Here is a 26,519-nt window from a genome sequence, read left to right as displayed (position 1 = left end):
TTAAAGAGTCTTACCCTGCCAATTTTCATGCTGAATGTTAAGAGGGAGGGGTTGTCTTCATTAACACCCTCTAAGCAGTCTCAGTGTTGAAATAAGAAAAGCCAAAACCCCACCATGCCTTTATTATGCTTTAGCATGTCCAGTATTCTTAAGATTTAACCGTTCTTTTCCTAATTTGCATGTGGCTTTCAGTATATTATATTGATACAATCAATCTCTTCACCTCATTTTGAAGTCTCACATGGGGTCCACTCCAGGCTCCCAGACATGTGACTTGACAACAGACATTTTCAGCTTCATATGCAAATTTAGTGTACTTGTGCAAGGTTTCTGATGTGAGAAATGTATGGACAAGATTGGATTTTGGGAGTAAATATCTTTCAGGATCCAACACTGCCTTGACATCAGAGATCCAAAGTGGCATTTGAGGAACGTGTAGCTTATAGGGGACAGTTTATCCGTAAATTACCTTTGGTGAACATACGTATTTAACGTTTCAGCAATGCCTTTAATTCCTATTGAATATTTGCATTTCCACTTTTCATTTGTTCTACTTTTTTATTACAACCATAAAATATCAATACAATCAAGAGACATTTTTTTTATAGGATTCTTCCTTTTCTTTTCTACGAAATTTACCCAAAAAGTTTAGCCTCACATTTCAAAACAGAATCAAATATTTATACATTACTTGACTGCATACGGGAAAAATGTAAAAAAAAAAAAAAATCTAACAGTTTGTGTTTTATACTATATATTTATCTTTGAAAATGTATTTAACAGTTTCCCAAAGTAGATGATTCTGATTTGTGCGATTTTAATGAAGCAAGTCATCGGTTGTGTTTTTATCTCGGTATTTCGTATATACATTTTATAGAGCAGCTTCATTAATTCATAATTAAAGTGTACGTATAGGCACAATTTTTTTTTCTAATTTTGAATAGAGAAGGGAACTCTTCTGTAAAATAACTGAGAGCTGAATTACCTTACTTTGAGAGATTACCGCTTTCTTCCATGTCATTTCCAATACAGAAAGTGAAGGGAAATCTCCCAAAGAGGACATAGAAAGCAACAAAATAAACTGTCAGGGGTTTTATCCTTCATCCAGAATGAAAAAAGGAGAAAAAAATGGCCGGTTCTAAAAAGATAATCACAAGAGTTAAAATAATAAAAAATAATTAAAATAAAATTTTATAAAAATTTAATAATTTAATAAATAATCCCCCCCCCATATTTGACAGTATATTAAGCAATAAAGTGATTAAACCCACTAATAAAAAACATGGGGTAGTGCTAAGTGAGCAATAGCTGATAATACATGCTTACCTAAATGACTTTTATGAGGATGTAAAGGGATAGCTGGACCAATTAATTTGCAAACAGTGAAAACAATGTATCCTCCTTGTCTATAGTGGCCAATCAGAATTTAGAAGTCAGAGGACAGTGAAAGCAGACATCTTTTTGCCTCGGTCCTAGAGCTGAAAGATGAGACAGATTTGATAAAAAAAGCAATAAACATAAACACAAAATTGTTATTTATTATCTCAAAAACTGGACTTATGTGAAGCTATTATATCCCCAAAAAGAGAACTGTGAGATATTAAAAACATGTTTCTTGAAAGATATTTAAAAATAACATGACTTTTTTTCATGGTTATTAGTTTTATAATATTATCATTACAGATGTATGTGTACAAATGTGTTGATTTTTTTTTTTTTTAGACTGGAGCACAAGGGAAATATCAAGCAGGTCTTAACATATATAACAACATAATTGTCTGCGTGACAACCAATATTAATCGAGTAAAGAGGCATAGCAATTTCACAAATATCTCTACTTGTGTTCGGATTCAGTAAAGGCTTATCATCCATTACCAGATCATATTGTACATCGAGAACCAATGAAAAGCTCTCATACACTAGTTATAACAAGTCATTATTGCTGTTTTAACCAATTATGCACAAAATACTGAAAACAAGATTACATGATTAAAACATCATTAAAACATACCAGAATCTATTTTCTGATTTTACATCATGCATTTAGTCATAGCATCATAGCATTCTCTGGAAAATAACTGTCCTACCACCACTTCAGGAAAAATACTTAAAAGAAGAATTCTTTAGTAAATATAACTTTTTGTCCCTCATCACATTCCACTATTTATATAGCTTAGCTATTTTTATTGTCTTGTTCGACATTGGACATAAATGTAATGGTATTTTAGTAACAACGTAAGCAAGAAAAAGTCATATTTTTTCAATAGTTTATGTTTTAAATAAACACGAGTATGAAGTTACAGTTACAAAATAAACATTTAATTATATTGTATAATCTGTCAGCAGAAAAAAAATCTGTATAATCTATGCATATGGAGGAGAATGTTAATTGAACTGCAATGCTTGCATTAACTCTCTTAACAATTTGTTCCTTATTTTTAACAGTGTATTTTTATATATATATATATATATGGCTGATTTACTAAAGGAGCTGAGAATCTTCATTCAATATATTATATGAATATTAATATCAGTTAACTAATCATGTGATTTAAGCTGCACCTGATTGGGTATTCAAAATGAACAGGAATTTGCTTTTTACATGGCTGGATAACTTAAGTTAATATTCACACAATTGATTAAGTGAAGATTCTCAACTCCTTTAATAAATCAACATACTGCATCTACAAATTTTTTATACAAACATTTTATAAGGGTTTATTCATTCTTCATCACCTAACACTGTTATAGCATTCATCCTGATTTATTAAAGGTATTAAGAATGTTCACACAAGAAATTGTGTGACAATTTACTTTAAAATATCCAATTGTGTGTAATTCAAATTCCTGTTTACTTATTTCATCTGAGCATGATTGGATAATTGATGTAGATATTCACACATTTCTTTGTATAAACATTCTCAGTTTAAGTAAATCAGCTTAAATAAGAAATTGAAAAACAGATGCTTTGAATATTTTATATATTTTTGTTTTAAATCTGTATGATTAAATCTGTATGTATTTAAATGTGAATTGTATTAACCAATAAGATATATGTATTGCAAGATCAAAATGTTCTAATTACTATATAAAATAAAATCAAACAAACCCGTTAGCATCTGGTGTTATGTATCTTTTAGTCTTAGAAAAGTATTATAAAACAAATCTACAAGTCATATACGAAAATTAACACCTACAAGTTATTAAAGCAATATTAACATGATCCTTAAATGTGTACATTATTTAATTCTTCCATCATGTCATTTCTTTTCTGAATTACAAAACTACAGCAGAAATATGTTTAAATTTGCAGGCTCTTAACTTTGCAACATATTAAACCTATTTTCATTTAATACTGTTTTTGTTTTTTTGCAGTGTTAATTTGACACAGACTTGCCAGACATATGTTACTGTAACTAATTAGTTAGCACCTCCATAACAGAGCCCCCTTTTTTATGCGATAGTTCCAGTTAAAGTATATATCCACTTTTTGCAGCTAAATTGGGATAACACCTATTCCATGTTTGTTATACATTCCCAATAACATAGCATAAGTTTAAAATATATTTTCAGATTGCTGCTTACCTTTTCAAGGGCCCTTTATTTACCTAAAAATTGTACTTCACTTTCCCTTTCTATTCCCCCATACACACGTGCAGGATTTCCGAAGGGTAAAGTTCCCAACGGAAATCCCAAGGGGAAAGCCGAGAACCTGCTCGGTCAGTCTTTCCCCCTACACATGGCCAGTTTTCCAGACAGGAAAACTGTGATGGAGCTTTAGTAGGGAATCCCGGCCGTGTGTATGCTCCATCACAGTTTTTTCCATAGGAAAACTGCCCAAAAACCGCCGGGCAAAAGTCAGCCAGTTTTCCCGGCGGGAAAAAAGAGAGCTGGTTCTCTTTTTTTGTGCGCCGGTCTTTGGGCAGTTTTCCCATCGGAAAAACTGCGAGGAGCATACACACAGCTGGGATTCCCGGCCAAAATCTCTCCTTGCAGTTTTACCGTCGGGAAAACCAGCTGTGTGTACGAGGCATATGTGTTTTGGAGAGACTAGTGAGCAGATTCTTTACAGGAATGTTTAATGCTTGTCCAAAAACAGAAATAAGCTGTACCAAGCCTTTCAAACCTCGATAATAATTCTTACAAATAACCCTGTCTGTACTGTGCTGGCAGATCCCAATATTAACTGTAAACTAGATTTGAGCCCTGTCTGCTCTGACAAAAGTTAATAATCTTATAGCCTGGTCAATACATTAATACACTTTAAAAAAATTGTCCCCCGCTTTTCCCTTAGCTTCACTATTGCCATCTTTTCTAAGCAATAGAGGCCGCCCACAGTGGTCTCCTGCATGTATAACCCTGCTCCAAAGAAACATCTAGAAAGGCAAGAAATATTCAATAAAAAAACATATTTTTAGATTATGCTACGTAAATGGGAACACTTAACAAACATACAGTAGATGTGTACATGTGTAGCCTTGGTCCATAGTACTGACAGAAGAGGAGTGGCTACATGGACCTGGTTGTCACTTTTCACTGTCTCTGCTGCTGTTCCTGCTTGTACTGACACAGGGACAGACACATCTGTGAAGAGGAGACGGTTATTACAGAGCTGTGTGTAGCCTGTTTAAGCCTGCCCACCACAAAGGAGATTGCATATGGATTTCTTGGAGTACTGTAAATGCTGGCAGGAACTGAGGATTGTGGGAGAGATAGTTTCATATAAACTTTGCCTGTTTTGTAGACTGGAGGGAGGAACTAAATTTCCCAGGTTCTTACCCTATGCAGCTATGTGCTGCAAATTTAGTAATTAAAACAAAAGCCAACAGCCGATTACTTGAAAACATTTAAAAAAAAAAAGTAAAACTAACTCTATACTATTTTAGTCTGCTATTTAACATTGTGATCTTGTTTTTTATTTATGTAACAGATTTTCTTATATGTCATTCATATGATAGAAACAAGAAAACTGCCATTACTGACCTGCTTTTTGAAAATGTTAGCTGCCTATGCCCTAAATACTGTATGTAGTTGATTTACTAAAACTGGAGATTGCCAAGTCTGGTGCAGCTGTGCATGGTAGTCAATCAGCTTCTAACTTCAGCTTATCCAATGAAAGTGGTTGTAAAGACAGAGGGGCAGATCCACAAATATCTGCCCCGCGCAGCGTATCTGAAATACGATACGCCGCCGTAACTTACTTTTGTTTGCTTCGAATCCAGAAAGAATTTGCGACGTAAGTTACGGCGGCGTAGTCTATCTCTCGCGGCGTAATGGCGCGCAATTCAAATGTGGCGAGTAGGGGGCGTGTTTCATTTAAATGAAGCGCGTCCCTGCACCGAACGAACTGCGCATGCGCCAGCCCTAAATTTCCCGCCGTGCATTGCGCTAAATGACGTCGCAAGGACGTCATTGTTTTGACGTGGACGTAAAATTACGTCCATCCCGATTCACGGACGACTTACGCAAAGATTTTTTTTTTTTTAATTATACGCGGGAACGACGGCCATACTTAACATTGCGTATGCCACCAAATAGCAGTTTTAACTATACGCCGAAAAAAGCCGACTAGAGACGACGTAAAAGAATGCGACGGCCGCTCGTACGTTCGTGGATCGTCGGAAATAGCTAATTTGCATACTCAACGCGGATTACGACGGGAACGCCACCCAGCGGATGCCAAAGTATTGCATCTAAGATCCGAAGGCGTACGAAAACGTACGCCTGTCGGATCTAACCCAGATGCCGTCGTATCTTGTTTTGAGGATTCAAAACAAAGATACGACGCGGGAAATTTGAAAGTACGCCGGCGTATCAGTAGATACACCGGCGTACTTCCTTTGTGGATCTGCCCCAGAAGGTTTTTTATCTTAATGCATTCTATACATTAAGATAAAAACCTTCAATGTGCCTCAGCCCCCCTAATACTTACCCGAGCCCCATCTGGATCCAGCGATGTTGCACAAGAATCTTGGCTTCCCGGGACTCTTCCTCCTCATTGGCTGAGACATCAGCGGGGCACCATTGACTGCTGTCAATCAAAATCAGTGAGCCAAAGAGTAGAGAAGAGTGGGTGGGGCTGGACCGTGGCTTCCTGTCTGAATGAATACACAGAGCAGCGGCTCGGGTGCCCTCATAGCAAGCTAATTGCTGTGGGGGCACTCAGCAGGAGGGAGGGGCCAGAAGCACCTGCGAGGGACCCGAGAAGAGGAGCATCCAGGCTGCTCTGTGCAAAACCACTTCACAGAGCAGATAAGTATAATATGTTTGTTATTTTTAGATTAAACCAAAAAATTGACTTTAATATCAATTTAAGCTTTGACAAAAAAAATAAAAAACTGGAAGCTGATCGGTTTGTATGCAGAGCTGCACCAGATTTTGCACTCTACAGATTTAGCAAATCATCTCTTTTGTGTCATTGACTAGAGCAAGCAGTCATATCTGGAAAGTCAATAATATAAAAACTTCGGGCCGGATTCACAGTCAGCTTACGTCGACGTATCTATTGATACGCCGCGTAAGTTCAAGGATGCGCCGTCGTATCTATGCGCCGTATTCAGGAAACAAGATACGCCTGAATTTTGGCTTAATACGTCCGACGTAAGTCTCCTACGCCATCGTATCTTGGGTGCATATTTACGCTGGCCGATAGGGGCGCTTCCGTTGATTTACGCGTCGAATATGTAAATTACCTAGATACGCCGATTCATGAACGTACTTGCGCCCGTCGCAGTAAGCTATGCCGTTTACATAAGGTGTTCCCTCATAAAGCAGGGGTAAGTCATGTTAAGGTAGGGGCGTGGGAACAGCGTCGTATTTTACGCCGTTTACGTAAGTCGTAAGTGAATGGGGCTGGGCGTAAGTTACGTTCACGTCGTACGCATTGAGCTGTCGTTTCTTAGGGAGTATATGCGACGCGATTCTGAGCATACGCGTGCATGCGCCGTTCGTTCGGCCATTCATTTACATGGGGTCACGGTTAATTATAATACAACACGCCCACTACCTTCCTAATTTGAATTAGGCGGGCTTATGCGACCCATTTACGCTACGCCGCCGTAACTTAGGGAGCAAGTGCTTTGTGAATACTGCTCTTGCCTCTCTATGTTACGTTGGCGTAGCGCATATGAGATGCGCTACGCTTGCTCAAACATACGCCGCTGACTGTGAATCTGGCCCATCTAGTTTATATATTATACCATATGTTCCAGGTATGTGAATCATAAAGAATTAAAGTTACTAATTCAGCATTGTAGCCAAACAATGCAAATTGTTAGAAGGACAGGTCAGCAATGACAGCCTTCATAATTTCTCTTATTCACAAATTGTTTATTGAAGTTTCACTCAGCAGTAACAATAGTAACAGAGTTTAGAATAATTATCAAAGATTACTGTCATTGGAGAGTTTCAGAAGCTGAATAACAGCAGATACAACAAATGTGAAATGTACAGATTGATGTATTATAAAAGCAGATATATGAAATGTACAAAACAAAAGAAATAGAAATAAAGGAAGGGGTAAGGAGAGAGGGGCAGGAGTTCCTGGAGGGTTAGTGTACGATCCTCCGTAGGGTGGTTAAAGTGGAGTACCACCCACATATACAACTAGGTCTTATACTAAAGACCATCACATCTTGGAGTACGCAGAGATCCTATCTTGCAATGTAACTTCTATCTTTCCATGGATCATGACTTGTGAGACCCTATTTCCAGTTTCAGTAAGACACAAGTTGGGTGTTTTCCTGGCCTTTGCCAATGTCTGTTTAGCAGCAGTAGTGACCTCCATGAGAAGCTTAAACTGTCTTTTAGAGAGCTCAAAGGTGTTCCTGTCAAGAAGAGCAACCTCGGGCTCCGGGGAGAGTGTCGAGAGTATCCCAAACAATTCAGCCCAAAATATGCATACTAATGTCCACTATATGTGGAGTTGGGTGCCTGTCTCCCCACAACCCCTTGAAGTGAGCTAGTGAATAGGAGGGGAACTTATTTATGCATGCGGGGACCAAATACTTCCCTGATAAAACTTGGAATGAACATTCAACAGCTACCACATCTGTGAATAGGACTTAGTAGCTTCCCAAATTTCTTTCCAGTTTTTGGGTTCTATATTCTGTCAGGCCAGCAGTCCATTTCTAAACAAAGGAGGGGGAGAGAAGGTAGAGTTTAGCAATTAAGTGGGAATACAACTGTGAGATAATGCCTGGCCAATTATAAATCCTTAATGTACTGTATTAAATTGTATTGTAACTGTACTGTCTGCCCTTATGTTGTAAAGCGCTGCGTAAATTGTTGGCGCTATATAAATCCTGTATAATAATAATAATACACATACAGTACCTTCAAATAATGAGAGCTGATCCAGCAATATCTACATTTAAGTCATGGTCTGAAAAAAATGCTTGACTTGTAGGTATCAGAGCACCTCTGACTGAGAAAGTTTACAGTTTTGGGTTAAGAATGGAGAGAGATAGGATTCGGTCCAGCCAACTGACAAAGGTAAGTGAAATTCAAGGCAGATCATGGGATAAAAGATTGTGATGATTTGTTCGATGGGTAGAATAACAGGTAACAAATAAGGGACAATGGTGGACAGTGAGGGGATAGAAGGTTAAAGTGATTCTATAGGTATAAAGCCTGAAGTGATATAGGATTCATTAGCCACCCTGAGGCCTTGTACACACGACCGAGGAACTTGTCGTAAATTAAACCATCGTTTTCCTCGACGAGTTCTTTGTTAGGCTTGTCGAGAATCTTGACAAGCTTTCTTTGCGTACACACTGTCAAGACAAAATCTCGTTGTTCTCAAACGCGGTGACGTACAACACGTACGACGGCACTATAAAGGGGAAGTTTGATTCCACTGGCGCCACCCTTGGGGTTGCTTTTGCTAATCTCATGTTACTGCGTGTTAAGTTAAAGTTTGGTGAGAGACGATTCGCGCTTTTCAGTCTGTTACAGCGTGACGAATGTGCTATCTCCATTACAAACCCTACTTTTACTGAAGGCACGCTCCGATCTCATACTTTATTCTGAGCATGCGCGGGTTTCTAAGCATACACACTAACGTGTTTCTAGTCGTAAACCAGCCCGACGAGAAACACGACGAGGAAATTGAAACTCCCGACGAGGAAAAATAGAACTTGTTCTCTTTTTTTCTCGTCGAGTTCCACGACAGTTTTCTCGACGAAAAACATACACACGACCGTTTTCCTTGGCAAACAAGCTCTACCACCAAGTTTCTTGATGGATTCTGTCGAAGAAAACGGTCGTGTGTACGAGGCCTGAGAAGTTAAATCGGCAGTAAACCCTGGTGGGTTTATCTTCCTTTCTTCTTCCCTGCAAAGTAAAGGCATCGCATACTAGCACATTATGTGACACTCACCTGAAAAAGAAGCCTGCGCCGTCCCTGCTGCAGGCCGCATCCATCTTTGTCTGTCTTTTATTCATGGCCACGGATTCCGGCTCTGTGACTTGCCAGAGCCACGTGATGCGTGAGCCACTCGCCTTAAGAAATGGCACGGGCGGACCTTCCTTTTGAGCGAATGCGCCAATGGCATCATTGGCGCAGTAAACAGTAAATATCTCCTGAACGGCGTAGGTTTAGGAGATATTTACAGTACCTATAGGTAAGCCTTATTCTAGGCTTACCTATATGTAGAACTTCCCCACGGAGGTTTACAACCTCTTTAAAGCCTATAATGAGTATGACGTGCACAGTTTAGGAGATATTCATTGTATGCGCATGTGCCGACGTCATTGGCACATGCGCACTGAAGAAACGGCTCGTACGTGCCGTTTCTTCAGCTACTGTGCCGTTACTGGCGGCTCCCGCACGCATTCACAGGAGTGACGTCATCGCGGCACCGGCCAATCACAGCGCCAGAGCCTGCAAATCTGGAAGTAACATTCCGGAGACACGTCGCCTGTCACAGTGGTGTATGAGGACCGCTGCAACAGCTTCGTCATAAGGTAAGTATTTCATAATGAGCTAGTATGCGATGCATACTAGTTTATTATGCCTTTGTCTTGCAGGTTGTTGTTTTTTTGTTCCAGGGTTTACAACCACTTTAAGCCATTATAAGTTGTCTATAGAGGAAATATCACAGCCTGACACTTTAATACTCACCCATAGGGGTGTTTGCCAGGTGGCATGATTCTTCGTCAATTGGGCCAGTTGTGATCCAAAATACTAACTGGAGAAATGGGGGAGGCCAAGGGGTTAGGGATAGGGTAAGGGTGTCCCATTGGGGAATTTCCCTTCCCTTTCTGTACCATATCCATAACAGTAAGTGAGAGGAAATCCCTGCAAAGTGAGGGAAATTCCAGGTTGTCACTAGAATTACCAGAACTAATGTCCCCATTGGAAGATTTCCCCTTTATTCCTGTTCTGGTGACAAATTTGGGATTTGTTTTCACTATTACTCTCAGTGATAACTAGGAAGAAAGAAAAAATCCTGAATGGCCGCATCTTTATTGATATCTTGTGTAGCAGAGTAGCAGATGAAATCCAATACAGTCACTTCATGTTACAGAAAACAGGAAAAGCTTCTGACGTGTTTCACACCGTATGAAGATGCTTAATCATAAGATTAAGCACCTTCATACAGTGTGAAACGCGTCAGAAGCTTTTCCTGTTTTCTGTAACATGAAGTGACAGTATTGGATTTCGTCAGCTACACAAGATATCAATAAAGATGCCTTCAACGGTGTGCGGTCGTTCAGGATTTTTTCTTTCTTCCTAATTTGCTGCAGAGCCAGCACCTGTAAGTTCCTAAAAGGGCATGTGCTTTAGAGGACTGGGGCTTTGAGCGGCACTCCTATTCTATTGCTCTCAGTGATAACTGTTACCAAGACTAATAGAAAAGACAAATCTGCATACCAGGGACACAGATAGCAATGAAACATTGACAGATGTTCTAATCCCTTTCCACTCTATTCAAAACTAAAAAGAAAGTTTTGCCTTTAGTTATACTTTAAATAATATATATATATATATATATATATATATATATATATATATATATATATATATATATTTATATGTAATTCGCATGCTTCATTTAATCAAACCTCTCATGTATTATGATACAACAGGTGTACTAAAATGTGGTTAACAAAAGCTGTTTTACCCATACAATGGAAATTGTTATATAGTTTCATTATTGACAATGTCCTTGATAGTATATCTGTGGTTTGCATTTGAAAAGCCTTTCATCCCAATGAAATGCATAAGTACAAGGTAAACACTCAGCTCCTTATTGTGACAGTATGTTCTGTCATTTTTCTCAGACATGAAATAAATAATGTAACTGAGAGCCTAACAATATTGTATTAGTACAAATGCAAAGACTTTGTCTTTCTGTGATCAGGAGTTTAACAGTAGGGATGAGCCGAAAACCCCCCCGTTCGGTTCGCACCAGAACCTTCGAACGGACCGAACGTTCGCGTGAACATTTTGAACCCCATTGACGTCAATGGGACTCCAACGTTCGAATTCAAAAGTGCTAGTTTTAAAGCCTAATATGCAAGTTATTGTCGGAAAACGGGTTTGAGAACCCGGGTCTTGCCCCAGGGAACATGTATCAATAGAAAAAAAAGTTTTAATAACGGTCGTTTTTTCTGGAGCAGTGGTTTTAATGATGCTTAAAGTGAAAAAAAAGAAAAGAAAAATTCCTTTAAATATCGTACCTGCTGGGTGTCTATAGTATGCCTGTGAGTGGGCACGTGTTTAGAACTGTCCCTGCACAAAATTAGTTTACTATAAGAAAAAAGTCATTTAAAACTGCTTGTGGCTTTAATGTAATGTCTGGTCCCTGCAATAGCATGGGTTTCCCCCCACTCCCCCCAGGTCATTACAAGCCCCTTTTGGCCCTATATACTTTGAACAGCATTATACAGGCGGTGCAAACAAGACATGCACTGTAGGTTTGTTGTTAAGTAGAATCTGTTTGTAATTTTGAACTGGTACTTTTTTAAAGTGTAGCTCCAGCCATAAAATCTATTTTTAAGCTTTTCTGAAAACATAGAGAAGGGTTATCACCCCTGTAAACATTTGTTTTGCTGTCTGTGTGCATCTGTTCAGAAGATTGCAATTTACCTGTCCCAATGACAAATTATGTTTTGAAAATTTGTGTTTTTTAGTAAAACAAGGATTGGTGATAAAGCATCAGTGGACAGGAGACACCTCTTACAGAAGAGAATTTCCCTTCCTAGGGGTAGATTTCTTTTTACTTCCTGTTGTCTCCTTTCTTTCAGTTTGCAAGTAGGAGTCGTTTGTAAGTTGGATGTTTGAAAGTAGGGGCCTGCCGTATATACTCTGCAGAAATTTGGGCCCTAGGTGTTGGTGTTGCCACAACACTGTAAGCCCTCACAGTTAGTCTTGGTGGGCGCTGGAACGCCTTGCTGTGTGAACTATTATATCAAGAATTGTAATTATTTGCCATTGTTGAACAGTGGTAGAAAAATTGGGCCTTTGGTGCTGGCGCTGGTGCCACAACTCTGTAAGCCCTCACAGTTACTGTTGGTGGGCACAGGAATGGGCCCTCCTGTGAAATAATAGATCAAGAATTGTAATTACATGCCCCTGTTGAACAGGGGCAGAAAAATTGTGCCTTTGTTGGTGGTGGTGCTGGTGCCAAAACACTGCAACCCCTCACAGATACTCTAGTTGGACCGCAGGAATGAGCCCGCTGCAAAGTATTGCATCGAAAATTGTAATTACACGCCCCTGTTAAACAGGGGCAGAAAAATTGGCCTTAGGCACTGGTGCTGGTGCCACAACACTGCAACCCCTCACAGATACTCTAGTTGGAGCGCAAGAATGAGAGGGCAGAAAAATTGGGCCTTAGCCACTGGTGGCGGTGCCCAGAACCAAAAATGTTCTTACAAGCTATCAGCATGATCATTGAGAAGGAAAAGGATAGTCACTCAGCATAACAGGATAGTCACTCAGCATCAGCATAGGCAGTCTTGATAGGATCTGACATTTAAAAAAAAAATACTCAGTTACATCAGCATCAGGTGCTTGGTAGCTGGTGGTGATCCAAGCCTGATTCATTTTTATGAAGGTCAGTCTCTGGCCAGTGATCCATCCTCAAGACCCAGTAAGCCAGAAGATTTTCGGTGGGAAAGGTGTCCAAGTCTGATCTTGCCCCTAGGTATTACGCACCATGTAAAACAGTTGCTTGCGATGGTTGCTGGAACCGGTCATACCTTGGGGATGCGGACTAACAAATTGTCTGAACGCATCGGTCTGACGGGCACCTTCTCCACCGCTCCTTCTGTGACTGACCAAAGCCTCAGCAACACGTTGTCCAGGGCCTGGATTTTGTAACCCCCCCCCCCGTCTCTGGGAACGCGTTGCACAGATCTTTCTGCAAGGCCTCCCGAAGATGTTTCATCACCTTATTCTTGTAACGTGGATCAAGGAGAGTTGCCAGCCAGTAATGATCCCTCTCCTTGATAGCACGAATATGAGGATCCTTCTGCAGGCTTTGCAGGATCAGGGAGGCCATACAACGTAGGTTTGCTGAGGCTGACTGGATCCGCAGTCACCACATCCCAGCCACGTACAAGTCCATGGGTTCCTTGGGACTGTAATTGATCCCTTGAAGACTGCTGCTGATGCTGAGTGCTAGGCTCCACCTCCAAGCTGACACAATCCTCCTCCTCCTCGTCCCCTTCCTGTGTGATAGAGGGGCAAGCAGGAACACTGTCTGGATAAAGGGGGTCTTGAGAGGTAAGGAAGTCCTCCTCTTCCTCCCTCTGTTCTGCCTCAAGGGCCCTTTCCATTACTCCATGCAGCGTGTGCTCCAACATGTGAATAAGAGGGACAGTCTCACTGATGCATGCACTGTCATTGCTCACCATCCTCGTGGCCTCCTCAAATGGTGACAGGACAGTGCATGCATCCCTGATCATGGCCCACTGGCGTGGGGAAAAAAAAACAAGCTCCCCTGACCCAGTTCTGCTGCCATATTGGCACAGATACTCATTGATGGCCCTCTGCTGTGTGTGCAGCCGCTGCAGCATGGCCAACGTAGAGTTCCACCTGGTGGGCATGTCACAGATTAGACGGTTCTTGGGCACGTTGTATTCCCTTTGGAGATCTGCCAGCCGAGCACTGGCATTATATGCCAGTCGGAAATGCACACAGACTTTCCTGGCCTGCTTCAGGACATCCTGTAAGCCCGGGTACCTGCCCAAGGACCACCGAATTAAGGACATGAGCAAAACAAGGCACATGGGTCAGTTGTCCCTGTCGCAGGGCGGAGAGGAGGTTGGTGCCATTGTCGCAAACCACCATTCCTGGCTTAAGCTGGCGTGGCGTCAACCACCTCTGAGCCTGCCCCTGCAGAGCTGACAGAACCTCTGGCCCAGTGTGGCTCCTGTCCCCCAAGCACACCAGCTTAAGCATATCTTTGCCTGCGTACCTGCGTTGCCCCTTGAATGCCTACAGAGCACCGCTGGTTCCGAGGACTACAGAGGACACGTGCAGTACACACCAAGTAGCTTTAGGTGCAAACTACAGAGGACACGTGCAGTAAACACCAAGTAGCTTTAGGTGCAAACTACAGAGGACAAGTGCAGTACACACCAAGTAGCTTTAGGTGCAAACTGCAGAGGACAAAGGCAGTACACACACTATGAAGCTTTAGGTGCAAACTGCAGAGGACACCGGCAGTACACACCAAGTAGCTTTAGGTGCAAACTACAGAGGACACGGGCAGTACACATCAAGTAGCTTTAGGTGCAAACTGCAGAGGACAAAGGCAGTACACACACTACGTAGCTTTAGGTGCAACCTGCAGAGGACACGGGCAGTACACACCAAGTAGCTTTAGGTGCAAACTGCAGAGGACACGGGCAGTACACACCAAGTAGCTTTAGGTGCAAACTACAGAGAACACGTGCAGTACACACCAAGTAGCTTTAGGTGCAAACTACAGAGGACACATGCAGTACACACCAAGTAGCTTTAGGTGCAAACTGCAGAGGACAAAGGCAGTACACACACTACGTAGCTTTAGGTGCAAACTGCAGAGGACACGGGCAGTACACACCGAGTAGCTTTAGGTGCAAACTGCAGAGGACACGTGCAGTACACACCAAGTAGCTTTAGGTGCAAACTACAGAAGACACGTGCAGTACACACCAAGTAGCTTTAGGTGCAAACTGCAGAGGACACGGGCAGTACACACCAAGTAGCTTTAGGTGCAAACTGCAGAGGACAAAGGCAGTACACACTACGTAGCTTTAGGTGCAAACTGCAGAGTACAAAGGCAGTACACACACTACGTAGCTTTATGTGCAAACTTCAGAGGACAAGGGCAGTACACACCAAGTAGCTTTAGGTGCAAACTGCAGAGGACACGGGCAGTACACACCAAGTAGCTTTAGGTGCAAACTACAGAGGACACGTGCAGTACACACCAAGTAGCTTTAGGTGCAAACTACAGAGGACACAGGCAATACACCACGTGAGAATACTGCAGCTAGCACAAGCACCTGCCTGCCAGTAAATTAGGAATAGCTGATCTAGCTAAACTATACAGTGTATAATAATATGTACAACACCTGGGATGCATATATATCCTCTAAGACTTGGATGCCATTAAAGTTCATGTGCGTGTAAAGGCAGACGTCCCAATACTTTTGGTAATATAGTGTATGAGGAATAGGAAATGTTGGGATAACAAACACTTTATGTATCTGTGTGATCTGTGTGTGGGGGGCACCGATTGGAAATCAGCCTTTTGCTACCATAAGGCAAACTGATTTGTTTTAATGCCCTCCTTCCCAGCAGCATTTACTTACTTTTTCTTCACTGACCCACCATTCTATTCATAAGTGAAGAAAATACCTAATATTTTCAGGGATAGAGGAGCGTGTGATATTTTCCCCTAGTCTCATGTAACTGGTTCTTGCTGATTAGCCAAGTATGGTCACAGTTATAAGCTGCATTTAAGCAGTGTTAATATTCTTATACAGGATTTATATAACGCCAACAGTTTTTGCAGTGCTTTACAACATGAGGGCAGACAGTATATATATATATATATGTATATACACACACAATACAATTCCATACAGGAGGAATCAGAGGGCCCTGCTCATTGGAGATTGCAATCAGTGTTTTAAAAATGGAGGGCCACACAAAAAATGAACCTCCGCTTTTTGGAACCCTCCCCCCTCCGGTGTCACATTTGGCACCTTTCAGGGGGAGTGGGGTGCAGGTATCTGTATAATACAGGTATTTGCACCCACTTACGGGAATAGACTCCTGCGGGAGTCACGCCCCTTCCCCCCTGCGCTGTGTTCTGGAAAACACACTGGTCCCAGAAGACAGCGGGGACCAGTGAGGACGGGCCGCGCCGCAGTAGGGAACCGGGCAGTGAAGCCGCAACTCTTCACTTCCTGATTCCCTCAATGAGGATGGCGGCGGGGGCAGCCGAGAGATGATCAATTGCTTGAGTTCGGCTGCCAACATCGCGGGCGTCTTGGACAGGTAAGTGTCCATTTATTAAAAGGCAGCAGGTGCAGTATTTGTAGCTGCTGGCTTTTAATATATATTTTTTTCATGGGACTTCCGCTTTAAAGCCTCTTAATCGCCCTTCAGTGCCTGCCATGATTATAATGTGTCCTTCGTCCCTCATTTTGGTCTGATCTATATAGATGTATAAAATTCACTTTTTATCTTTCAGAAAGTGTTTCCCAGTGCTAAACCTTTCATCCAATTTCTAAATTGCTGCATTTATAAATGTTAAAAGCCAGTATAAAGGAATAGTAATAGTAATTAAAAAAAGCACCTGTAGGTTTTACAATTATTTTGTACAATTATCCTTTAAGGGGTGTGGCAGGGGGTGTGTCCCATGCCTACATACTTTGCAAATAGGTGTCCCTCATTCCCATCTTAAAATGTTGGGAGGTATGCACACAGGTGTGGTAGTGTTGTGTTAAAAATTAAGCAGCATGTCGCCTTCAGTAGGCCTGGTCACTTGTCAGCCTCCCCCATTCATTTCAATGTTAGCACTCCATAACCGCTCCCTAACAGCACCTATAGCATTTACAGTGTGTTAGTATAGCATTTATAAAGTGTATGTTAAATGCTGGGGGAGAGGTTCATGTATCCCAGAATACACTGGGAAATAATAAAGAACTAGAAAAGACAGGGGCGTACCTAGAGCATTTGGCACCCACGGCAGAGCGTATATCTTCCGGGTGGATTGGCCGCCCGATGACTATCCTATGCTGTTTATGAATGGTAAATATAAGGCTGCCGATCTACCCTTTAAAGATATAACCTGATGGAAAAGGGGTTAAAGCATACAGACAAGAGAAAGGTGGTACTGAACAGTAATAAGATGGTCCACTTTCAATCTAATTTTGGACACATCTGGCAACAATATGTGTATAGATCTTTTGCAGTTTTAGCAAATACTTAAAGGAAATCTGAGAAACACAACGGCTGCAATTGTTGACCTCCTTTTGAAAATGCTAATTACCTGACTGTCTCTGGCTTTTGGAATTTTTGAAACACAGATCTGGAAAAAGCATGCAAATTACAAATATCAGAGTCCTAATTGACTTACTTTGGTGTGTCCCACAGAGGGAGCTCTAGTCTCTAAACTATCAAGTTGTTTTCTCTCTCATGTCTAATCATAGCAGAATCCCATCATCACCACATAGTGTTGGGTCCTTAGTATATATTGTGCTGCACATTTTTCAACATGAATATTAGTAAAGAAATAGTAGAATGCGAGAAAGAATAAAACAAGATCATAATTTAGAGACTTGAGCTCCCTATTTTTGTCCAAAACCATTGAATCTGCATGACATCCAGGTTATATACTAATTTTACAGAGGCAACCTTCTCTAACTGCAGCCTCCATACTTCTCACTATAGGGTTCCTTTCAATAAAGATGAGTTGGTTGGCTACAATAAGCCTTCCCAGTCAGACAGTGAAGTCACATCCAATCACTATCTTATGTCTTTGGTTCTGCTATGCTTATATATATGCTTTATAGCAGTGGTGATCAACCCTGTCCTCAGGGCCCACTAACAGGCCAGGTTTTATGTATTACCCTGGGGAGATGCAGACTAGAATACTGCAGTCACTGAGCAGCAAATTATATCACCTGTGATGTATTTCAGTTATCTTGCAAACCTGGCCTGTTAGTGGGCCCTGAGGACGGGGTTGATGACCACTGCTTTATAGCACTCATGTGTACGAGACAATAGGCTCACTTCCTGGGCTCTTTGGTCCTAGCCGGTCCACCTACGCTATAAAAAGGGAGATCAGCTAAGGCATGAGGCTGCCAGCTGCTGGAGTGGGAAAGCGAGCGTGGTATCAGTGAATCTGAGTGCTGCTGAATGAACCAACAATTGCGGAGGACTTCCAAGCCATTAACAGAGCAAATGGACTCTCATCTCATGGAGGTATGCCTGGGCCACTGCATTACATTAGTTAGGATTAGCAAAAAGACATATAGTTTATATTGAACTGTATGTCACATCATGTTCAGTAAAGCTATATAAACCATTCCAAGCCTGGACTAAAGTTATTCAGTGGAAGTTCTTATTTATTCCGGTGAATTCCAAAACAACCAGGATCTGTAATAGCACTACGGGGTATGAAGTAATACCATTACATAAGGGCTAACTCAGCAAGACAAGCAGGAGAAGTAGTGTAGTTGCTAAGAGTTACCAAGTACACCTGGTAAGGTGACAAGTCCTCAGGTAATTAAGGGGTCGATGTTTTTGCTCCTTCCCTAGCAGTCGGTATCCAATGGCAACTGAATCCAAACCCGCGTTACGGAGATCTATGGATATGGGCATGAGGTACGGGAAGGAAAGAGTTAAAGTGACACTAATCCCATGTAGCGCTCTCTAGTGTGTGTGATAGAAGTGAGTCTAAGCAAACCAACACTTAGGCATAACCATACTCATATTTAAGCTGGTGAGTCTTAATTTAGGCAGGGTTTATTATAGGTCAGGGCTGGATGACTCATCCTGGCAGCTCTCTGGTGCCTCCCCCTGGTCTAGAAAGTTGGAGAATCTTCTAGAACTAGAAGGTGGGGGTTAGGAGGAGTTGCCTTGAATATATATGAGGCCTCAGCAAATCCCCAGTAGTGGTCTGGCAGGGAATTCACCTCATAAATATACATGGGCCATGCCAGCAGGACAGTCAGGTGGAAGATGGAGATACAGTGTTGAGAAGGCTGTTGGTGGCCCTTAGGGGTGCTCCCTAGTCTGGGGAGGGGTTCTGTAAGAATCCTGCTAAAAACACAAAGGCGGGAGTCTTCCTGGGGGCATATGAGCAAGAGAGGACAGAGTGAGTAGATCAACACTGTGGGGACTAACAAGGTAAGGAGACTGCCACAAAAAGCCAGTCTCCCTTGAAAAAAGCGGTGTGCTTAAGTCTTCAGTCTTTTCCCTGAGAGATTTCCTGAGAATCAGCCGGTTGGCTGGTGTGGAGAGGCAGCCAGGAGGGCTGGTGAAAGGGACAGCTGCAGTCAGGTGGGTTGGCTGTGCCTGAAGTGGTGGTGCTGGGATCAGTGGCCACAGAGTAAAAGCTACATGCTGTTTCACTACATCTTACACTTACACTTACACGTAAAAATTATTCTGCCTGTAATGGGCTGATGCTAAAATCTGACTGGGAGCCTGTCAGATCATCTCAGAGTGATTCAGCTGGAAAAAGGAAGTGTGTGTGCAGGAGGAAAGTGAAGGAGACTGTATATAGATGTATATAGGAAGTTGTCCCTGAAGATTGCTGAAGTCAAGTGGGCATCCCATAACCCCCTAATAAATAACAAAGCTTCGGACTGTTCTCTAACTCTGGGTGCTTGTGAAGATTCGGTGTGCCTGGCTGTGCAGGAGTGGGGGGATCCCTTTCACCGGCAGCTCCTACGTGTGGTGGGCTACACCCACACCCACAACAGCACACAATGGGTTAACGCCTCCTCTGGAACCCACAGGAACCCCTTATCCTCGCTAAATAAAAGACAGCCCCTCCCCTTCTGGAGTGTTTTGTAACCTAGCCTGTGACAAGCCACTAGTGAGGGAGTTCTGTGTTGACGTGAGGATAGATCAGGAAAGAAAATTATGACAAGTATCTGCTAACAATTTAGAGATATGGGAGAGAGAGAAAAAATGAAAAAAGACACTGCCAATCAAAGAAAAGCTTCTAAAGACAAAATAACTGATCTCTCTCTTGTCCCAAGCTTCCTACTCGCACATCTAGTTTGCAAGCTTAAATGAAGGTCGCAGAAGAACTTCAGCTACCCGTCTTAGATGTATCTTCCAATGACTCCTGGTATAACTGCCCCAAAGGCTACAGTTCCTCTTGTCAAATAAACTGTTTCAGAGCAGAAAGGCCTACTTCCTGCATGCCAATCTAATCACCCTGGTAATCCATCAGAGGGTGACTCTTGAGGACCTGATGGCAAAATTAATATATTTTTTACTTTCCTCTTTTGACCAAGTACACTGTTAGCAACTTGACTATGTGTAAGGAACTGAAGTCTTCCTGCTGTGCACTCGGTAACCCTCGTGCGAACACTTGGAGGGACTACTTCCCAGTTTAGTTGGAAAATGGATATAGCGCCTTGAAGACGTAGTATCACTATTTTTGGTAAAAGTGTTGCAATCTTCAACATCCTTCTGTCTGAAATAGTTGCTGTCAGAATAACTAGTTTTACCATGAGGAACCTCAATGGAAATGAAACCATTGTAGCAAAACGTGCCTGCACCAGTTCTTTCAAGCCTAAGGGGTTGATTTACTAAAGGCAAATAGACACGTGCAGTTGTTCCAAAGCTTAGTAAATGAGCAGAAGGCTTCACTTTGCAAAGAATACCCAATCATGCAAGACAAATAAAAAAATAAAACAGCATTTTTGCTTGCACATGATTGGATGATGTAAGTCAGCAGAGCTTCTGTTCATTTACTAAGCTTTGGAGCAATTTCACTTGCAGAGTGCAACTGCTAGCAGTAGTGGCAAAGCTAAGGAGATGCGGGATTCGCATTCATCACTACTTGGAAAACATCTTGCTGCTGGACCAAGACAGGGGCAAGTTGTTGTCTCACCGTGACAGAGTCATCGCAACTCTTCAACAGCTCGGGTGGCTCATAAGCCAGTTAGATCCGTCCTAGCTGCTGGTCTACCTGGGCGCAGAGCTAGACACACAAAAAAATACCCTTCCAGAAGGGAAGATTCCCCCTATTTTAGAACAGAAAAAATCCGCAAGGTTGACCAACTGTCTCTCCGCCAGGACCTGCCTCCAGCTGTTGGGCACAATGAAATCAGTAACACCCATAGTGAAATTGTAACGCTATTAGCGTTAATTTGGGTACTAGGAGCGCAGCTTTACCTACTATGACAGCTGCGCTCCATTCACATAGACATCCGCGTCACTTCCGGTACGCGGACGTCTGCGCTCCACGCTGGAACGCGGAAGTGCGTTCCGGTGTGCGGCGCTCGGCGTGCATGGGAGACCGGGCTATTTAAACCTCCAGCACTGGCGACAGGTTGTTGGAATATTCCTGTTGGACCCTGTCGCCACCTGGAGACCCTCCACCAACTCACACCAACCTTGAAGTTCACTTGTGGGATACTTGGATCCAGATCTTATTTGCTATACTAGATAGAAGGACCACCAGCTATACACCTGTGCTTATTTTCCCAGTCTGGACTACCTCCTAACCGCAAGTATATAGAGTATATTACTGCATATTGGGATTACCATCTACTCCTGTGCAAACAGACCTGGTCCACACTACTTCTTAAACTGCATAAGTATATAGAGCATATTACTGCATATTGGGATTACCATCTTCTCCTGTGCAAACAGACCTGGTCTACACTACTTCTTAAACTGCATAAGCATATAGAGCATATTACTGCATATTGGGATTACCATCTTCTCCTGTGCAAACAGACCTGGTCTACACTACTTCTTAAACTGCATAATTATATAGAGCATATTACTGCACATTGGGATTACCATCTACTCCTATACAAACTGACCTGGTCCACACTACCTCTTTAACTGCTTGTGTTTAAAGACTATTTTTCCATACAGTTAGTGTTGCTACCCATAGTCTGGACTACCTTCATCTCTCTCTTTCAGAAATACATATTAACTGTTGAGATACTTGCTCTAAATATATTGAGGTTTGCTTCTATATGTTATACCAGGAGTGCTAATTTCCTACATGACTCAAGTCCACTACCTATATATTCAGAAAGCACTTACTAAAGACGTATCCTTGTTATTTCTCTAGACAAGGTTACTACATAGTTTAACAAGTATTAAACTATTACTACATGTTTTGCTCCAATCAGAGGATATGATGATATAGACCCCATACTCTTATAGTTCAGTGAGAGTGAGCTGGTGGTTAATTCTGATAGGCCTCTACAGCTGGAGTCTAAACTTGAGACAGAGTGTTCTCAGAATCAGGGTCGTAACATAATATTCCAACCCAATTAAAAAAAAAAAAAAAAAAAAAAAAAAGAAAACATTCAAGATGGATCCAGCTGAACTTGCAAATCATTTAGTTACACTCTCCCAAAGAGTGGATAACCTGACTGCTAACATGAATGAATTGCGTGTTCAGAATGATACCTTACGCAATCTCAATCATGCACAAGCTAGAGACAGACCTGAAGCTAAGGTCTGCCCACCAGAACTATTTTTTGGTGAAAGGAAGAATTATAGACAATTCATTAGTTCATGTCGTTTGATGTACGAATTACGTCCGCGCAATTATTACTCTGATAGAATAAAGATCCTCACTTTAATTACCTATCTCAGAGGTGAACCCAGAGTATGGGCTGATACATACATAGAAGAACATGGAGATCTTTTGGGAGCTTTTGATACTTTCATTAATGAGATGTCTCTCTTATATGAAGATCCTAACAAACAGCTAACAGCTGAAAATTCAATCAGAACCCTCAAACAGGGTAAGAGGCCTGTGGAGGACTTTATTTCAGAATTTAAATGCTGGAGCAGGGAGACCCAATGGTCAGAGATTGCTCTTAGAAATCAATTTCGTTTGGGATTATCAGAGGCTATGAAGGATGAGCTTGCTCGCGTTGTGCTCCATGATACTCTAGAAGACCTCATGCACCTATCAGTGACTATCGATCGCCGTCTGCGTGAGAGAAAGGCGGAACGTGCAAATACATACCCAGTCACTTCCTTCAGGAGATTCAGATCGCCTTCAAAAGAGTCTCCAATGGAACTTGGAACTATAAGAGGACCTTTGACTCCAGCAGAAAAGCAACGCCGTAGAGCCAATAATCTATGTCTTTATTGTTCAGCTCCAGACCACATTGTCTCTACCTGTCCTCTACTTAAGAAAAACTCTGAAGGTAAATTTTCCCACATTAATAAATTAGACTCATCCCTTTCCACATCTAATCGATATATCTTTATCCTTCTTACTCTACAGTGGGATCAAGAAGAGATTTCCATTGAAGCAATGGTCGACAGCGGAGCCTGCGGCAACTTTATAGATTCAAGTATTGTAGAATCAAATAAAATTCCCTGTGTGTTTAAGCAAAATCCAGTGTCACTCACTTTTATTGATGGGTCCAGTTCAACTCATGGTCCTGTTATATCTCACACATCTCCCCTAAAGGTTACATGTGCCACTGGTCATTCTGAGACCCTCAAATTTGATATTATTTCTTCACCTGTCTTTCCCATTGTTCTAGGCCTTCCATGGTTGCTTCTCCATCAGCCTATTTTCTTATGGTCCACCAAATCAATTTCTTTGCAGTCTGATTATTGTAAACAGTTCTGTTATTCCCCATGCATCATCTCTTTCTCTGACGCCATTCCACATGACCTACCTGAATATTTACATGATTTCCTTGATGTATTCAGTAAGACTAATGCAGATAAACTTCCTCCACATAGAATTTACGACTGTCCCATAGACCTCATTCCTGACAGTCCTATTCCTACTGCTCGAATCTACCCCCTCTCTCAACCAGAGCTTGTACATTTAAAAGAGTACCTCGATGAGAATCTAAAAAAGGGGTTTATTAGGAACTCCACCTCTTCAGCAAGTGCAGCTCTCTTTTTTGTAAAAAATAAAGATGGTTCACTCCGACCAATCATTGATTATCGTTCTCTCAATAATATCACTGTAAAAAATAGATACCCATTACCACTCATTCCGGAACTCATTGAGCGTCTACAGAACGCCAAGATCTATACAAAACTGGACCTCAGAGGTGCATATAATCTGATCAGAATCCGTTCGGGTGACGAATGGAAAACTGCCTTCAAAACCCGATATGGCCTTTTTGAGTATTGTGTAATGCCCTTTGGTTTATGTAACGCCCCAGCAACTTTTCAGTGGTTCATTAATGATATTTTTCATGATCTACTTGATATTTGCGTTGTAATTTATTTGGACGACATCTTAATTTATTCTGAGAATCAGGATGAACATCACAAACATGTGCGCTGGGTTCTGGCTAGACTTAGGACACACTCGTTGTATGCAAAACTTGAAAAGTGTGTATTCAATCAAACTACTATTTCCTTCTTGGGTTATCAAATTACTCCTAGTGGAGTTCAGATGGATCGATCTAAGGTAGATTGTATTCTGTCCTGGCCTTCACCGCAAACTAGGAAAGCTCTTCAGAGATTTCTCGGTTTTTCAAATTACTACAGAAAATTCATAAAGAACTTTTCAGCTATTGTGAGACCATTAACCAGCTTAACCAGTTCAAAGATACCTTTTGTTTGGAATGATGATGCACAGAAATCTTTTGACACACTCAAGAATAGTTACACCTCTGCTCCTATTCTTCAATTGCCAAATCCATCATACCATTTTACATTAGAAGTTGATGCTTCGCATTTTGCTCTTGGCGCTGTACTCTCCCAACAACCTACATTATCGGACCCACTACATCCAGTTGCTTTTTTTTCCAGGACACTCTCCTCAGCGGAAAAAAAATTATCCTATTGGTGAGAAAGAATTACTAGCAATAAGAGATGCTCTCTCTAACTGGAGACATTTGCTGGAGGGTTCAACACATACTATCACCATCCTTACTGATCATCGAAATTTACAACACTTAAAATCTTGCAAAACTCTCTCTGCCCGTCAAGTCAGATGGAGTCTATTTTTTGATAGATTCAATTTTGTTATTTCCTACCTTCCTGGTACCCAAAATACTAAAGCAGACTCTTTGTCTCGTATGCATGAAGAACAAACATTGGAGATTCCACCATTTTCAATTATTCCATCCAATAGGATTCTGGGTACTACTATGACCTTCAATAAGTTGCTTATTCAAACCCTCACTAAAGAGAGATCTCATTTACCTATGGGTTTACAACAAGAGTCTAACGGACTATTAACTTTCAACAACAAGATATATGTTCCACCAAAATTGCAACTTATGTTACTAAAACAACTTCATGATGCTCCACTTGCAGGACATCCTGGCATTACTAAGACCCTTCATCTAGTCAAGAGAAATTATTGGTGGCCAAATCTCACAAAGACAGTTCAGGACTATGTTAATTCTTGTCAGACCTGTGCCACCAACAAACATTCTAGAAAACCTCCCTATGGTCTATTAACTTCTATCCCAGTACCAAATAGACCTTGGGACGTTATTTCTATGGATTTCATAGTTGACCTCCCAAGGTCAAATGGAACAAACACCATCATGGTCACCGTTGATGTTTTAACAAAGATGGCCCATTTTGTACCTTTGAAGAGGTTACCAACCTCTCAAGAGACTGCAAAGGCTTTCATATCCAATATTCTTAAACTTCATGGCTTACCATCTCAGATCATTTCAGATAGAGGCTCACAATTTATTTCTAGATTCTGGAAAGCTCTCTGTCAAACGCTACAAATAGATCATCGCATGTCTACCGCCTATCACCCCCAAACTAATGGGCAAACAGAGCGGGTAAATCAAACACTGGAACAATATCTACGCTGTTACTGCACTCATCTCCAAGACGACTGGTTTCATTTACTTCCACATGCAGAATTTGCTTACAACAACGCCTCCAGTTCATCCTCCCAGTTTTCACCTTTTTACGCAAATTATGGTTTTCATCCTAATAATTTACCGTCTACTTTTCCTTCAACTAATGTCCCTGCTGTTCAGAATCTTTTATCAACCATAAAGGATACTCTAGATATTCTCCGTTCTAATCTTGAAGATGCACAGATTAGACAAAAGAAGTACTACGATTCTCATAGAACAAAACCCCCATCTTATAAGATTGGAGATTTGGTATGGTTATCTACTAGGAATTTACGACTCAAGATTCCTTCTAAGAAACTTGGCCGTCAGTACACGGGACCTTTTCCAATTTCCCACATCATTAACAATAATGCTGTCAGATTAATTCTACCCTCCGATTGGAAGATTCATCCATCCTTCCATGTTTCATTAATTAAACCTTTTAAACCAAACCCTTTTCCAAACAGAGATCCACAACCTCCTCCACCAGTTCAAGTTTTTGG

At 41.5% G+C, this 26,519-nt stretch overlaps 1 long non-coding RNA gene across 1 annotated transcript in view; it reads right to left on the bottom strand.

Moving 5' to 3' along the window:
* Positions 1–487: 487 nt before the first annotated feature.
* Positions 488–26,519, bottom strand: part of LOC120940179 — a 78,356-nt gene continuing 52,324 nt past the window's right edge. Inside the window, exons 2-3 of the long non-coding RNA XR_005749399.1 lie at positions 1,327–1,478; positions 488–1,138 (exon numbers count right to left, since the gene is read on the bottom strand). This is a non-coding gene — a long non-coding RNA (uncharacterized LOC120940179). The remainder of the gene's footprint in view (positions 1,139–1,326; positions 1,479–26,519) is intronic.

The sequence above is a fragment of the Rana temporaria genome, chromosome 5 (assembly GCF_905171775.1).
Source record: "Rana temporaria chromosome 5, aRanTem1.1, whole genome shotgun sequence".
In the NCBI taxonomy this organism is placed as follows: Eukaryota; Metazoa; Chordata; class Amphibia; order Anura; family Ranidae; genus Rana; species Rana temporaria.
The sequence above is the reverse complement of the archived record's forward strand: the minus strand, read 5'-3'. Positions and strand labels throughout refer to the sequence as shown.